The sequence below is a fragment of the Parasteatoda tepidariorum genome, chromosome 9 (assembly GCF_043381705.1).
Source record: "Parasteatoda tepidariorum isolate YZ-2023 chromosome 9, CAS_Ptep_4.0, whole genome shotgun sequence".
Classification (NCBI taxonomy): Eukaryota; Metazoa; Arthropoda; class Arachnida; order Araneae; family Theridiidae; genus Parasteatoda; species Parasteatoda tepidariorum.
The window spans coordinates 60,676,766-60,691,561 of record NC_092212.1 but is presented as its reverse complement, the minus strand read 5'-3'; positions in this window follow the sequence as shown (position 1 = coordinate 60,691,561).

Here is a 14,796-nt window from a genome sequence, read left to right as displayed (position 1 = left end):
ATATTTTAGAAGAATTTACATATCAAAGCTGCTGACACAATTTGAAAGATGATACGTGAAGCTTATAGAAATGCTGTCTTTTTTTTACTCATCCCAGATTTGCATCCACCAAAATGAGCGTAATAGTACAGACTAAAGAAAATCGGGTTTTGAATGTAATAGTAGGTTAAAAATAACTAATTTAAGAAATTAATTTTCCCTCAAAATTTTATATTTGTATACATTTAATTTCATAGTTTTGCAATCTAATTGTTTTTGTTCAAAAACATTTAAAATCATACGCAATGGACGTTAATACTTTGAAATACTTTCGACTTACGAAACATTGCGTAAAGTATAAGCAATAGTCATTGGAATGTATGTTCGTGAAGTGACAAAACAAGCTACTGGATGTTCAGATAGGGGATATTTAATCTTGATTATCATTGTTCGTTTTCAATAGTACGTCGAAGTCCAAATCATTACGTCGACTTTCAATACAATGTTTTTGCGCGTAAGATCTTAGGAAATAAATCCAGTCATCACTAGTGTCAATTACTGCTAAAAGAGATATGATATCTTGATTTGCGTGGGATATCTTGATTTTTTCGGGATGGCACATTAGACCTTCTGTGATTCAACTCAATTTTATGAAAATAGTACTTTAACCCTTTCGCTATCGCAACACTCGAATATGCCCTCAGGGGAGATGACCAATTCCATGTCTTGAGCCTTCCCTTTCCTCCTCTGCTCAAATGTATGGGAATATACTATGATGTTTCACCCTTCCATAATATTTTTCTCACTTAGATTATCAAAAAAATATAGATATATATATTTTAATCTTTCCATGATGTTTACATTAAGCACTATGTTTAATGTGGTTTTGAGTCCATTTAGTTTCCAAGCTTAAAAATTTCTCCTAACTTAGCCTTAACTAATTTCTCCTAACCTAATTCACTCCTAACTTAGATGATAGACAATAGTACAAACTAAACTCACCTTATAGCATCCGTTATTTCTCTTACGATGACCACTATTAATGCCATTATCTCAGTTGCCTAAGGACCTGATTAGAGTAGATGACGGAGTCCGTACACAACCTCAGTCTAACTCCAAGTCTCAAAAAATCACTTTCAGCAGTATACTGAGAGAAGTATGTTAGATAAACTTGCTAATTTTTATTTACTTTTTTAATAGATTTTGGATTTTCATTAATCACCACTTTTATATTTTTCGTTGCATGTGGCATCCCCGTGTCTGAACTCGCACGTGATTTAGTCCTACTTGACGAAAATTTTCAGTCGAAATTTGCTGTTCCTCAAATGGTTTACTAATATAATCCGCCGTGTCACTGTATTTAAAAGATTTTAATAAAAACAAATTCTTTCATTTTTAAGATAGTTCACATATTGATATTCTCTGGGTTTGTATTATGTTAAAAAAATAGCAAAAATCAAAGTTATATATAAGAAATTATGCGTAAAGAATAAATATCAATTCTGTCGTATCGATTAACTGTCGGTAAGCTGTCCTACTTCGTTTTCCTCCTAATATTTGTTGCACTAGTCCAACGTTGTGAAGTTACTTATCCAATATTTCATTTAGGTACTAGTTACGATTACGATACTTAGCAAGAATTCCAGTTTGCATTTCATATTGAAATTATGAACATAAAAATTATAAAATTCTAATAATAAACAATATAATACTAAAACAATAATTTGAAATTTTTAAAACTACCACTTTCTTAAATAAAAATATTTTATTATTTATTCTAAATTTCAACTGATGATCGCGAAGTGCGTTGACTATTATCAAAAATCATAGCAACCCGACACGAGCGTAATAATCGGGACGGTCGGATCTCTATTTTGTTAAACAGAATTTCTAATTCTTCTCATATTTGGTAAATAAAATCTTCCGGAAGAGTTGGCAGGTATGGGTATATGATTCTTCTTCTTGTAAATACAACGCCTTCTACAACTGAAAGCCTCCACACGATTTTTTATAGGCAGTTCGATCAGACCATTATGAAGATATTGTATACGAAAAGGCCCATTAAGAGAAAATCTAGTAAAAATAAGAAAGTGGTAGCAAATAAAAGTCAAAAAATTTGTTTAATTTATGAATACAATTGATTTGACTTGTATACCATATTACAGATTCAATTCTCAAATATCTGTAATAAAGTTTTCTCAAGTACTTTTAAAATTCATGCGCACAACCGGTTCACTTTTTAAATAGTCTGCGCGGACTACTTATGAAAAACCGTGTGGAGGGTATCTGATATAGGAGGTACTTGTAATTATGTCTTGCACTTTTTCTACACATTCAATTATTTGTTGCTTATTACCATGGCAAAGTGCCATTCTTTTTTCTCTACCTTAACAAGCGCCATTTGTTGTATTTTATGTAATCTGTCTTGTGTTTTTTGTATAAGTTGTCATTTTAGGATGAATGGGAAAAGGGCCATTCTTGGCCTCAGGAGCCCAGCTAAACCAGTCAGACCAGACTGAATGCATTTATTATATATTACAAAAATTATTTATTAAATATTTCACAAGATATTAAATAGGCTTGCTAACGTTGTGTACAATACGTATAAGTAATTAACCTACCACCAATGAAGAGAAGGGGGAAATTCTGCGAAACCTTTTGAAATTAAGAAGGCAATGAAATAACTCTTCGATACAATTAAATATAGAGGTGTAGTGTGACAAGCCTTGTGAAGCTCAAGGTTAAAAAATTTTAAAGCTACCAGTTTTTTTAATAAAAATATTTTATCAATAATTCTAAATTTTTGCTGTTGTACATTTGCGAAAAAGTAACTTTTAGTGTCAAAAGAAGCCCGACACGTGTGGTGTTTAATCGGGACGGTATACTATAATGGCTATGATCCTGATATGTCTGATCTTGAATATTTGCTAATTCTTCTCAAATTTTGTAAATATCGCTCCCCTACTTGTTATTATGTCTTGTACTTTTTCTATACATTCAATTATTTGTTATTTATTACCATGGCGAAGTGCCATTATTTGTCGCATTTTATGTAATCTGTCTTTTGGTTTTTTTGCATAAGTTCTCATTTAAGGATGAATGGGAAAAGGCCATTCTTGGTCTCAGGAGCCCAGTCAGACTGTATGCATTACAAAATATACATATATTATAAAAATTATTAATTAACTATTTCACAAGATATTAAATAGGCTGGTTAATGTTGTGTATAATACGTATAAGGAGAAAATTCTGCGAAACCTTTTAAAATTAAGAATGCAATGCAATAACTATACGATACAATGAATTAAATATAGGGGGGTAGTGTGACAAGCCTCTTTGTAATGCACCCAGCAGGGTAACACCAAATCTGTTACAGCTTTCATCGTTTTTGGAACTATTCTGCCCTCCAAAAGCTCAGCACTGCTTCGTATTTCAGGAGGCTCTCCACTTCTGGAGATAATTCTTTTTGTATTAGATTAAAAGACCTATGCTTAAAGAAGCAAATTTAAGAACGTAATGAAATAAAATAAAGATTAAATACGTACTTAGTTATTAGTATTTTTGATACACACATATGTACATAATTTTATGTTGAAATATTCATTAATTTCTTACCAGTTGGGAAAGGTTTCTTTCTTAGGTTAGATTAACACGCTGAATGGCAAGCATTTTTTAAAAGAAATTAATGACATATGAACCGCTTATTGTCGTATAGCAGTGTTTCCCAAAGTGTGGTACTCGTACCTCCAGGGGTACGAGAACAGTTTAGCTGGGATAAGCGTTCTTAAGCAAAATATCTTGCAACAAACGAAAATTTCAAAATATTTTATTTAAAAATAAAACTAGCCATGAAAATTTACGATTACGTATTTTCCTATTGGCTATTTTTTGCGGAGTTAACAGTTAATAATTAATGGTGTCAACAGCCAGCTGTGATTTTTAACTCTTATGCAATTTTTTATGGTAAAATATGCATTCATTTTTTTATTAGTGGTACACAGCGTTACGAAAAACGTGCACAAAAGCGTACACAAAAGTCATAAGTTTGGGAAACACTGTGGTATAGCATTGCGGATTAAAATAAAAATTTCATTTGCATTGGATAAAAATTAAGCAAATTTGCAATAATTACTTCTTAAAAGTATGAAACTCTATCACTGATAAATCAATCATTAAAATTTAATTTCTCCAGAGATGATTTAAATGACAGTTATTGGTGGGAATTTTTTTATAACTCGCTAAAGCTACATATATTGTTTCAAATTTTTTTTACATAAATTATTATATTTAGTGGTAGACAAAATCATTTTAAAATAAATTTATATATTTTGAAATTAAGTAAAAAAAAGAATGAACTTTTCGTCGAATTTATAATATCGGAATAGCCGACCAGGTGGCCGAGTGGTTAGCGTGCCTGACTGCGGAGCCGATTTTTGCGGGTTCGAATCCAGCTCAGGGCATGGATGTCTCTTTCTCCCTGTGTTCTATGTCCTTTCTCCCTTGTGTGTGAATGTGACCCGCCCTATAAACGGGTTTGTGGTTGTGTGACGTGGGCGACGCTGCTCCACCGTCGTGGCTTCGCCACAGGTGCCCACTGGGTAACGAGAAGAGAGTAGCAGTTCTGGCACTCCTGGTCAATGGGACAATTCATTCCGCTATATAGCCAGTGCCCGCCATTAGTCCAGCGCCGCGCATCCAGTGCCCACCATTAAAAGAAGAAAAAAAATAGTATCGGAATAAAATTTTCTGGAAGATTTGGGAACTATCAATATGTAACAAAGTAATAATTCTAAAATATTATTTAATTCTGAAAACTTTCGCGAGAGCTACTGAAAGATATAAAATATTCTTAAATTTTATTGTCTTATTTAATAAAAATATTTTCTATATATCATCTTCAAATTAAAAAACTTTACGACATTTATTAAAAAGTTTACGATTCGAATCCAATAGTTCAAAAGGAAATTTGACCAATAACGCAAAACAAGGACTATAAAAGTTCGAATATTGCTCTGGAAAAATTAAGCTCTGTCTTAAAACACTTCCTGAATTCAGATATTTTTATTAACTTTCGAACAAAAAGGTTGCAGCTGGCACATAAATATTTCTTTCACAAACTAGTGCTTAGTTGAGGTTGTTAAATTACATTTCTTTGTGCTTAAATTGTATAACATATGTTTATACAAAATTTGTATCATTAAAGTAGTTAGGATCAGAGACTCCGACCATTAAGGATCAGTAGTAGTTTCAGAAAATATATTTCCTTGCAGTGGTAGAATTTATATACTTATAGATGAATATTAAATGAATTTTGTCCATCACTAAACACAAGTAGTTTAAACAGATAAATGTAAGGTCATATAGATCGAGCCATGATGGCTCAGGGAGAGCTACCAGCTTCGAATCCCAGCGGTAGCTGGTCGATACGAATTCCGCATCCGGCTTGCACCGACCACACTGCTGACGTAAAATGGCTTAGAGTTCCCTTGCCGTTAGGCTAACTTCGGGAGGGTTTCGTGATTTTGCTCTCCATGTAACGAAAAATGCGGGTTAATTCAATCAAAAAGTCCTCCCCAAAGGCAAATTTCTCACAATGCTTGATCTAGAAGTGCTTTGTCTTCTGGATTGGGTTCAAAATTACAAGGCTAAGGAGTTGAGTATTGGTAGTCGTAAGCGCAAAAATTAGGTGGGCTGTTCAACGACCTTTATAAAGGTCGTATGGAGAACTGCTTTAAATTTTAAAAAAAATTCAAAAATAATCTACTTGTTCAAAAAAATTCTGGTTTAGTTCAGCAATACTGAAAAACATAATTCGCAAGGGCTTAAAATTGGTGAAGTCTCTGGTTGAGATTTATGTAGTATTGTTAAAATAATTTGGTAGTAATAATCATAATAAAATACAATTTGTCGTCGTAAAATTACTACCACTTTTTAACTTTTCCACGTATTTAGAGTGATAGATCCTAGACTAATTCATTAGCACTCAAGTGTACTCGTCTAATTAAAGAAATAAAAAAATTAATTAAATGAGACAAGATGAAATAAATAAGCAAATTCAAGTAAGCAAGATAAAATAAATAAGCAAATTCAATAAAACAAGATAAAATAAATGTAAAAATAATGCTATCTTAGTTCAATCTGGTTCTGTAATCGTTAATTGGATACCATCAAGTGATGTCACACGTGGATCAACTAATCACCGTTCACACTTACGCTTATGTCGCTTGCAGGTATCCAATTAAATTTGATTCGAAAATTGATTCAGCTTGATTATAAACCCAAGCCTTAAAGCTTATTTTAACATGCCATGGACAACCACGTGATTAGACCCAGCAAATGAAGTCACGGTCACGCATGTATCACATATTCACATAGGCCACCATATAATTATACGCAAGCATCCAACTGAACTAATTTGCTTCTTCTCACTCTTACTAACACAGTAACACTAATAATTCAAACTGATTTCAGTGCAAATAAATCATTCTAGACAACATTTAATTTTGAGTTTGGAAGTAGCCTTTCTGGCCAGTTACTCGCTCAGTACTCATCACTATCACTAAAGAACACACTATGGTGGTTGTTGTTGTAGTTCATTTACGTCGCACTAGAGCTGCCCAATGGGCTAGAAGGTTCGAAGAATTTCTTCTGAGACAAGTTCGTTGCTTAGCAACCATGGAGAAAAATCAAAGAATTTTTTTTATCGCTTTGTGAAGAGAAATTTGACAAAATTTTTCCTAAACATCGCAGAGTCAACTTTCATTCAGAATCTTCCACGAAATCTTCACTATCACTAAAGAACACACTATGGTGGTTGTTGTTGTAGTTCATTTACGTCGCACTAGAGCTGCCCAATGGGCTAGAAGGTTCGAAGAATTTCTTCTGAGACAAGTTCGTTGCTTAGCAACCATGGAGAAAAATCAAAGAATTTTTTTTATCGCTTTGTGAAGAGAAATTTGACAAAATTTTTCCTAAACATCGCAGAGTCAACTTTCATTCAGAATCTTCCACGAAATCTTCACTATCACTAAAGAACACACTATGGTGGTTGTTGTTGTAGTTCATTTACGTCGCACTAGAGCTGCCCAATGGGCTAGAAGGTTCGAAGAATTTCTTCTGAGACAAGTTCGTTGCTTAGCAACCATGGAGAAAAATCAAAGAATTTTTTTTATCGCTTTGTGAAGAGAAATTTGACAAAATTTTTCCTAAACATCGCAGAGTCAACTTTCATTCAGAATCTTCCACGAAATCTTCACTATCACTAAAGAACACACTATGGTGGTTGTTGTTGTAGTTCATTTACGTCGCACTAGAGCTGCCCAATGGGCTAGAAGGTTCGAAGAATTTCTTCTGAGACAAGTTCGTTGCTTAGCAACCATGGAGAAAAATCAAAGAATTTTTTTTATCGCTTTGTGAAGAGAAATTTGACAAAATTTTTCCTAAACATCGCAGAGTCAACTTTCATTCAGAATCTTCCACGAAATCTTCACTATCACTAAAGAACACACTATGGTGGTTGTTGTTGTAGTTCATTTACGTCGCACTAGAGCTGCCCAATGGGCTAGAAGGTTCGAAGAATTTCTTCTGAGACAAGTTCGTTGCTTAGCAACCATGGAGAAAAATCAAAGAATTTTTTTTATCGCTTTGTGAAGAGAAATTTGACAAAATTTTTCCTAAACATCGCAGAGTCAACTTTCATTCAGAATCTTCCACGAAATCTTCACTATCACTAAAGAACACACTATGGTGGTTGTTGTTGTAGTTCATTTACGTCGCACTAGAGCTGCCCAATGGGCTAGAAGGTTCGAAGAATTTCTTCTGAGACAAGTTCGTTGCTTAGCAACCATGGAGAAAAATCAAAGAATTTTTTTTATCGCTTTGTGAAGAGAAATTTGACAAAATTTTTCCTAAACATCGCAGAGTCAACTTTCATTCAGAATCTTCCACGAAATCTTCACTATCACTAAAGAACACACTATGGTGGTTGTTGTTGTAGTTCATTTACGTCGCACTAGAGCTGCCCAATGGGCTAGAAGGTTCGAAGAATTTCTTCTGAGACAAGTTCGTTGCTTAGCAACCATGGAGAAAAATCAAAGAATTTTTTTTATCGCTTTGTGAAGAGAAATTTGACAAAATTTTTCCTAAACATCGCAGAGTCAACTTTCATTCAGAATCTTCCACGAAATCTTCACTATCACTAAAGAACACACTATGGTGGTTGTTGTTGTAGTTCATTTACGTCGCACTAGAGCTGCCCAATGGGCTAGAAGGTTCGAAGAATTTCTTCTGAGACAAGTTCGTTGCTTAGCAACCATGGAGAAAAATCAAAGAATTTTTTTTATCGCTTTGTGAAGAGAAATTTGACAAAATTTTTCCTAAACATCGCAGAGTCAACTTTCATTCAGAATCTTCCACGAAATCTTCACTATCACTAAAGAACACACTATGGTGGTTGTTGTTGTAGTTCATTTACGTCGCACTAGAGCTGCCCAATGGGCTAGAAGGTTCGAAGAATTTCTTCTGAGACAAGTTCGTTGCTTAGCAACCATGGAGAAAAATCAAAGAATTTTTTTTATCGCTTTGTGAAGAGAAATTTGACAAAATTTTTCCTAAACATCGCAGAGTCAACTTTCATTCAGAATCTTCCACGAAATCTTCACTATCACTAAAGAACACACTATGGTGGTTGTTGTTGTAGTTCATTTACGTCGCACTAGAGCTGCCCAATGGGCTAGAAGGTTCGAAGAATTTCTTCTGAGACAAGTTCGTTGCTTAGCAACCATGGAGAAAAATCAAAGAATTTTTTTTATCGCTTTGTGAAGAGAAATTTGACAAAATTTTTCCTAAACATCGCAGAGTCAACTTTCATTCAGAATCTTCCACGAAATCTTCACTATCACTAAAGAACACACTATGGTGGTTGTTGTTGTAGTTCATTTACGTCGCACTAGAGCTGCCCAATGGGCTAGAAGGTTCGAAGAATTTCTTCTGAGACAAGTTCGTTGCTTAGCAACCATGGAGAAAAATNGTCAACTTAGATTCGATGAATCAGATATTCAAATGTTATATTTACTCAAACAAAGTGCTTGTTTTTCTATTATCTACCACATCGACTGCTAAATTCAAAATGTTATTACTATAAATTTTCTGTAAATTTCTAGACGTATGTGATAGGGGCCGCTAAGAGGCCCAGGTGCCCAATTTTTGTAAATAAAAGTAAGTAAAGTACAACTGGTTCACTTTTAAATAGTCTGCGCGGACTACTCATAAAAGACCGTGTGGAGGCTTTCTGATTTAGGAGGTGATGCTTGAGGTAACTTTTGATAGGTGAAGGTAGACACAGTCAAAATTTTAATCCCTTCAGTACAATTTCACAAATTAATAGAATGATTAAAATAGTTTGTTAATCAAATTTTTAAATGTCAGAACTTTTTTCACGTAAATTACAATTTAAAGGTATTCTTAAACTGATGACATGAAAGACACGGGAAATAAACATTGATATGTAAAAGAAAAAAAAATTGACAAATTTTCGAAAAGTGCTATTAATTTGGACAATTTCTTCTTTAAACTACAGCTTTAATTTGTATAGCTTATTTCAAAAGAATATTTAATACAATATTTATATATTTAATGTATAAATAATTCTACATTTTTTCGTTCATTTTTTTTCACTCCCCCCCCCCTCGAAAACATCGAATTCGTATATTTCACTATCTCGTAATAAAATCCTCAATTGACCATTGTAAACGTAGTTCCGAAATTCACTATGACCGAGAAAAACAAATACAAAACTTAATTAAAACGTTATTATGTTTACAAAATTGAAGTCTGTTTACTGACATTTATAAAAGAGACCAATAAATTAAAATACCCTACACACATTTAAAGTTGAACGGAAGATTTACATTGAAAGATTGGCTGACAAGGCTTAGCGACCGAAAACGTTTCCGGCCTCAATGATAAGGAAATGAATGCAATTAATCTAGCTTTATTAAAATTGACTTTTATTGGTACAGCGTCTGTTTAAGGTTTTTTTCCTCTGCAATATTTGGTCATTTATTAAATTGTTTATTGCAAATCATTTAAAGTGTTAGGACTCTTTAGCGGAGAAATAAAAAAAAAGAAGTTTATTTTAAGGACTTGATTATCGTTTGGGCACTTTCCACATCCTCCAACATTTGAGGTTTGTTCCAAATATGTTTTACAGTGGCACTAAACTAATTTTTAAAACGCAGAGAATTCTTATTAAACTTTTATTGAACTTAACCCTTTCCGGAACATTAAATTTTCACGTCGCAGCGAACCTAAGGCGTTCAAAGTAGGCAGGCCTGTTTATAGTTGAGAAAACTATATTCCAAAATAATATTTCATTATTTATACGACTTAAAAAAATGAGAAAACATTTATTACCGAGGACCAATTTTATACAATAATTTTAACACCATACCACTTTAAACAAATTCTAATTGTCCTCTGAAACAAAAGACGATATATTATTTGGGGGGCATTCTAAAAACTAATTAATGTAAAATTAATTAATATAAAATTAAATCATGTAAAATTAATTAATATAAAATTAAATTATGAAAAATTAATTAATATAAAATTAAATCATGTAAAATTAATTAATGTAAAATTAAATTATGAAAAATTAATTAATCTAAAATTAATTGATATGAAAATTAATTAATATAAAAATGATAAATAGATAATTTGATTAAAATTTTATCAGTAAACATGTTTACTGTGGTTTCTCAATTACAAGTAGTTTCTCAACACAATGCTCAAATCATTTCATCATCATTTTTTCATTCTAAGTACGCAATTCATGCACGATGAAATTTTCGGTTTAAATTCATAAAGACAAATAAAATTAGTATTCGAAATTAATTTTTTTTTAAATAAGTATTTTTTTAACTTATGAAAACTTATAGCAATTTTATTTGGATTTCCAATCAAAATGCGTTTGAAAACGTTTCTTAGATTTTCATACACAATTGAAACTTGTTTTAGTATATTTTGAGGTGATGCCAAATGGAATATCCTGCCCTAGAAAACTTAGTCATAATGTTGCCGCCAAAGACCTGGAATTGCGCCAAACGCGGACTCGTGTACCGAATTGTTTTCTTTTTTCCCCTTCAATTTATTTATCCGAAAGAGCCGTAACTTTCGTTAACTTCTTCCGTGACACATAGAAATTAATTATGAAAATGATGCTGTGTTGAAGTCTAGAGCAGCGGTTATCAAACGGTGTTTCGCGGAACCCTAGGGTTCCGTGGAAGGGTCACAAGAGTTCAGAGAATTAGGACATTTTTAATCACTTACGATTTTTGAAATCTGTCATAAAATTTATATAATTTTTTTATTCTTGATTTAATTATCGTTCCTGTTATTTTTATTAAATTATTTAATTAAAATGCTTGTGAAAAAATAAAAAAATATTTTTTAATAGCAATATATTGAATGAATAATGAAAAGGATAATGAATCTGTATTATGCATAATTGAAAAACTGCATCAGTATTTCGTATCAAATTAAAATAACAATGAAGAAGTATTTTTCACTGATAATCATTCTCTGCATTTATTTTCGCCACTATTCCTTTTTATTTCAACTAAAACAACATTTCAGTTCATGCATTTTCATTTTAAGCATACACTAAAATTAAACTGTGAACTAGATTAAATGCCGCTTAAGACCTGAAAATCCAATTTTCTGACATAAGACCCAATTTTAAAACTAGTAAAGCGATATTATTAAAAAAAAAACTTCACATTTCATACATTCGTTAAATATTTTTAAAATAATGAAATTTATGTCATTAAATATTTTCAAAATAATAAAATTTAAATCATTAAATATTTTCCAAATATTTAGTAGCTCTTCTTTGATTAATTTACTCACAATTGCTAATGAAATTTATTAAATCTCGGGGTTCCGCTAAAAGAAGATTAATTTATTGTTCCATAGTTGAAAAAAATTTCGAACCCGCTGGTCTAGAGTCTTTTGCCCCCCCCCCCCCCNTGCCCCCCCCCCCCCACCTAATGACTAGCTATTGGCTATCATGGATGCATGAACGCAATTGTTCTGCAGTAGACTTTTTAAAGGATGCAGAGCCGGATTATACCTTTCGTAGGCCCTAGGCACAGAGCCGGATTATACCTTTCGTGGGCCCTAGGCATAGCCGTTTTTGGAAAATATTCGTGCCATTTTGAAAAATATTCGTAGCTTTCCGAACAAAACTAATTTCAAATTCGAAATCCCCATACCTGAATGTAGCAGTACTTGTATAAATGCGACAAAAAAATTGTTTCCTGATATAATTTATTGAAATTTATCGTATTGCATTTATTGCTTTGTAGAAGAAGTAGCTATTAATTTTTGAAAAATTATGTTGGAAAAAAAATTTTTTAGGTTTGTATTTAAATTTTTGATGAATCCGGGTGGCTCCTGTTATTCTTCAACGTGTTTTATTTTAAAATCTTATTGTTCTCTTTAGTTGAGTTTCTATGATATTACACCATACAGGGAATGCATAAGAATTCGCCGAACGATGGAAAGATTAAATGTTTTAGAAAAAGTTGAAATTCTCGTTCGTTCGTTGTAATGGAACTGGGCGTCTGAGGCCTTATGAAGTTGAAGTTCTCCTAGTCCTAGTGTTTTGATTTTATTGGGCACCTGGGCCGCGAAGCGACCCCTATCCCATTCATCTGGAATTTTAACACTGTTTTGGATGAGCATTGAGGTAAACAGGCAGTGGAGTTGCTTTTATGAACGCTTCAAGCACTTTTCTTGAATAACTAAAACGGAATCAAAAAATTAAACGAGCAGCTTGCTCTATAGTTGTGTTTTTTTGATTTTTGAGTTGTTCAGAATTGTATCGACATGAGGAAATGTTATTTTCAGAAAGGTTGATCATTTGCCTTGATAGTTATGATATGAGGCGTCGGAGGTGAAATGTGTAGTTCAAGTTCTCGCCTATGCCTATGTCACATAGTTATCTAAGTATCGGCCCCGTGAGGGGCCCCAACTCATTCATCTCAATGGGAAAGTTCTTAAAATACTGCCTAAGCAGATCTGAGGTAGATGTTGTAAATCAGGTGGGGCAGGAGATCGTCCGTGGTTGAGGTGGGCTTGAGGGTGATATTCCGTTGGCTAGGTCTTGAGTGTTGTGTCAAGTCCTATATATTAATTTAAATTCTTAGTATATAGTGGTGAACAAAATCATTTCAAACAAAGGTATTAAATCAGAAATAAAATTGTAAAACATAAAATTTACTGTCGTTTTTTATACATGAGGAAAACCTTCCGCTTAAAAGAGAGACGCTGGCATAATCACATGTGTTTGATGTGTTCTCTTTATTATATATCACTATTAACGTATTGCTGATCGGTCACGAGTTAACTCGTGTTTTTGCGGTCAAACGTTGGTGACCGGTCACGACTTAACTCGTTTTTTCGTTAGCAGTGATCTCGTGGTGACTATTTTAAAAAGTGGGCGTAATATTCCTTACTTTTCAAGTTTTACTATTTAATTCTCTGCCAATTTATTATAACTTTACGAAACCCTATATATTTGCAAAACTTGTGGTGTACCATTACACAAAGGTGAATGTTATACTTTTTATCATACGACATTAAAAATTAAAAAATTTTAAAGTTTATTTATATTGTTTTTACTTCCACATCTGCTTCCAAAACAATAGCCGGGCACTTGGGATAATTTTCAGAAAAGTTGCCGGTCAGCAATGTGTTAACAGAACGAACTTATTAAAATTTCAGCAACATATTATTGATTTTATCAATCAAGTCCGGTTTAACATTTATCAATAGTGAACTTTTTATATTTTCATTCAAAAAAAAAAAAAAAATTTATATAACTAGGGCAGAGCTTTGCGAAATGAAATTTCTTTCCTTATATAGACTCCTTCAAAGGCATTGCGAAACAATCGAAGTAATATATCGCTCATGAACCGAAAGTTGTACCCTTTTTGTAAGTTATTTTAATCACGTTAACTCGTCTGAAGTCTAACTTTCTGATAACAAAATTTCAGCGAGATAGTGATAAGTTTTTAATATCGTGCAAACGATAGGGACAAGAAGCATTAAAAAGAAGAAAAGTAATAAAAACAGATGTGTTATCGGATGTTGATTCCAAAAGGCAACCACATATAGTAAATCTTCGTAACATCTTCTTTACTGGCTGATAAGCAAATGATTCAAAAACAAGATAATGGTGTTGATTTAGAGTTGGATTAGAGCTTTAAAAATACGTTTCCATACGTTAAAATGAGAGCTTCTTTTTAAGCTAAAATTCAAAACAAATATATCTCGTATAAATCAAGTTTGCCTACTAGTTCAGAGTTGAACCATAATCTATGCATCTTGAATTATTCTACCTTGCATCTTGGCGACCACCATATTGTGGGAGCCGCCATGGTACAGAGAATGGAGCGCTCGCTATAAAATAAGATGACCCAGGTTCGAATCACAGAGGTGGCTAGTGTTCAAACCTTGCTCGCTCCAACCATAGTGCTGAAATTAAACGTAATTAGTGGTAGATGAATCATGGTGGGTTACAAACCCTAGCCCTAGGGTTTCTCTCTCCATGTGATGCAAAAAGTTCTTAACGAAGGCTACTTTCTCGCTATGATTGATCTAGAGGAGAACACTTGACTTCTGGGTTCAGTTCAGAATTACAAATCAAATGGAACATTGATAAACGTAAGCCCAAGTCCGCTGTTCAACACCGGTTATAAAATAAAATAAAAATCATGATGTGATGCTAAATTTAACAGTGTTTCCTTTTAAATT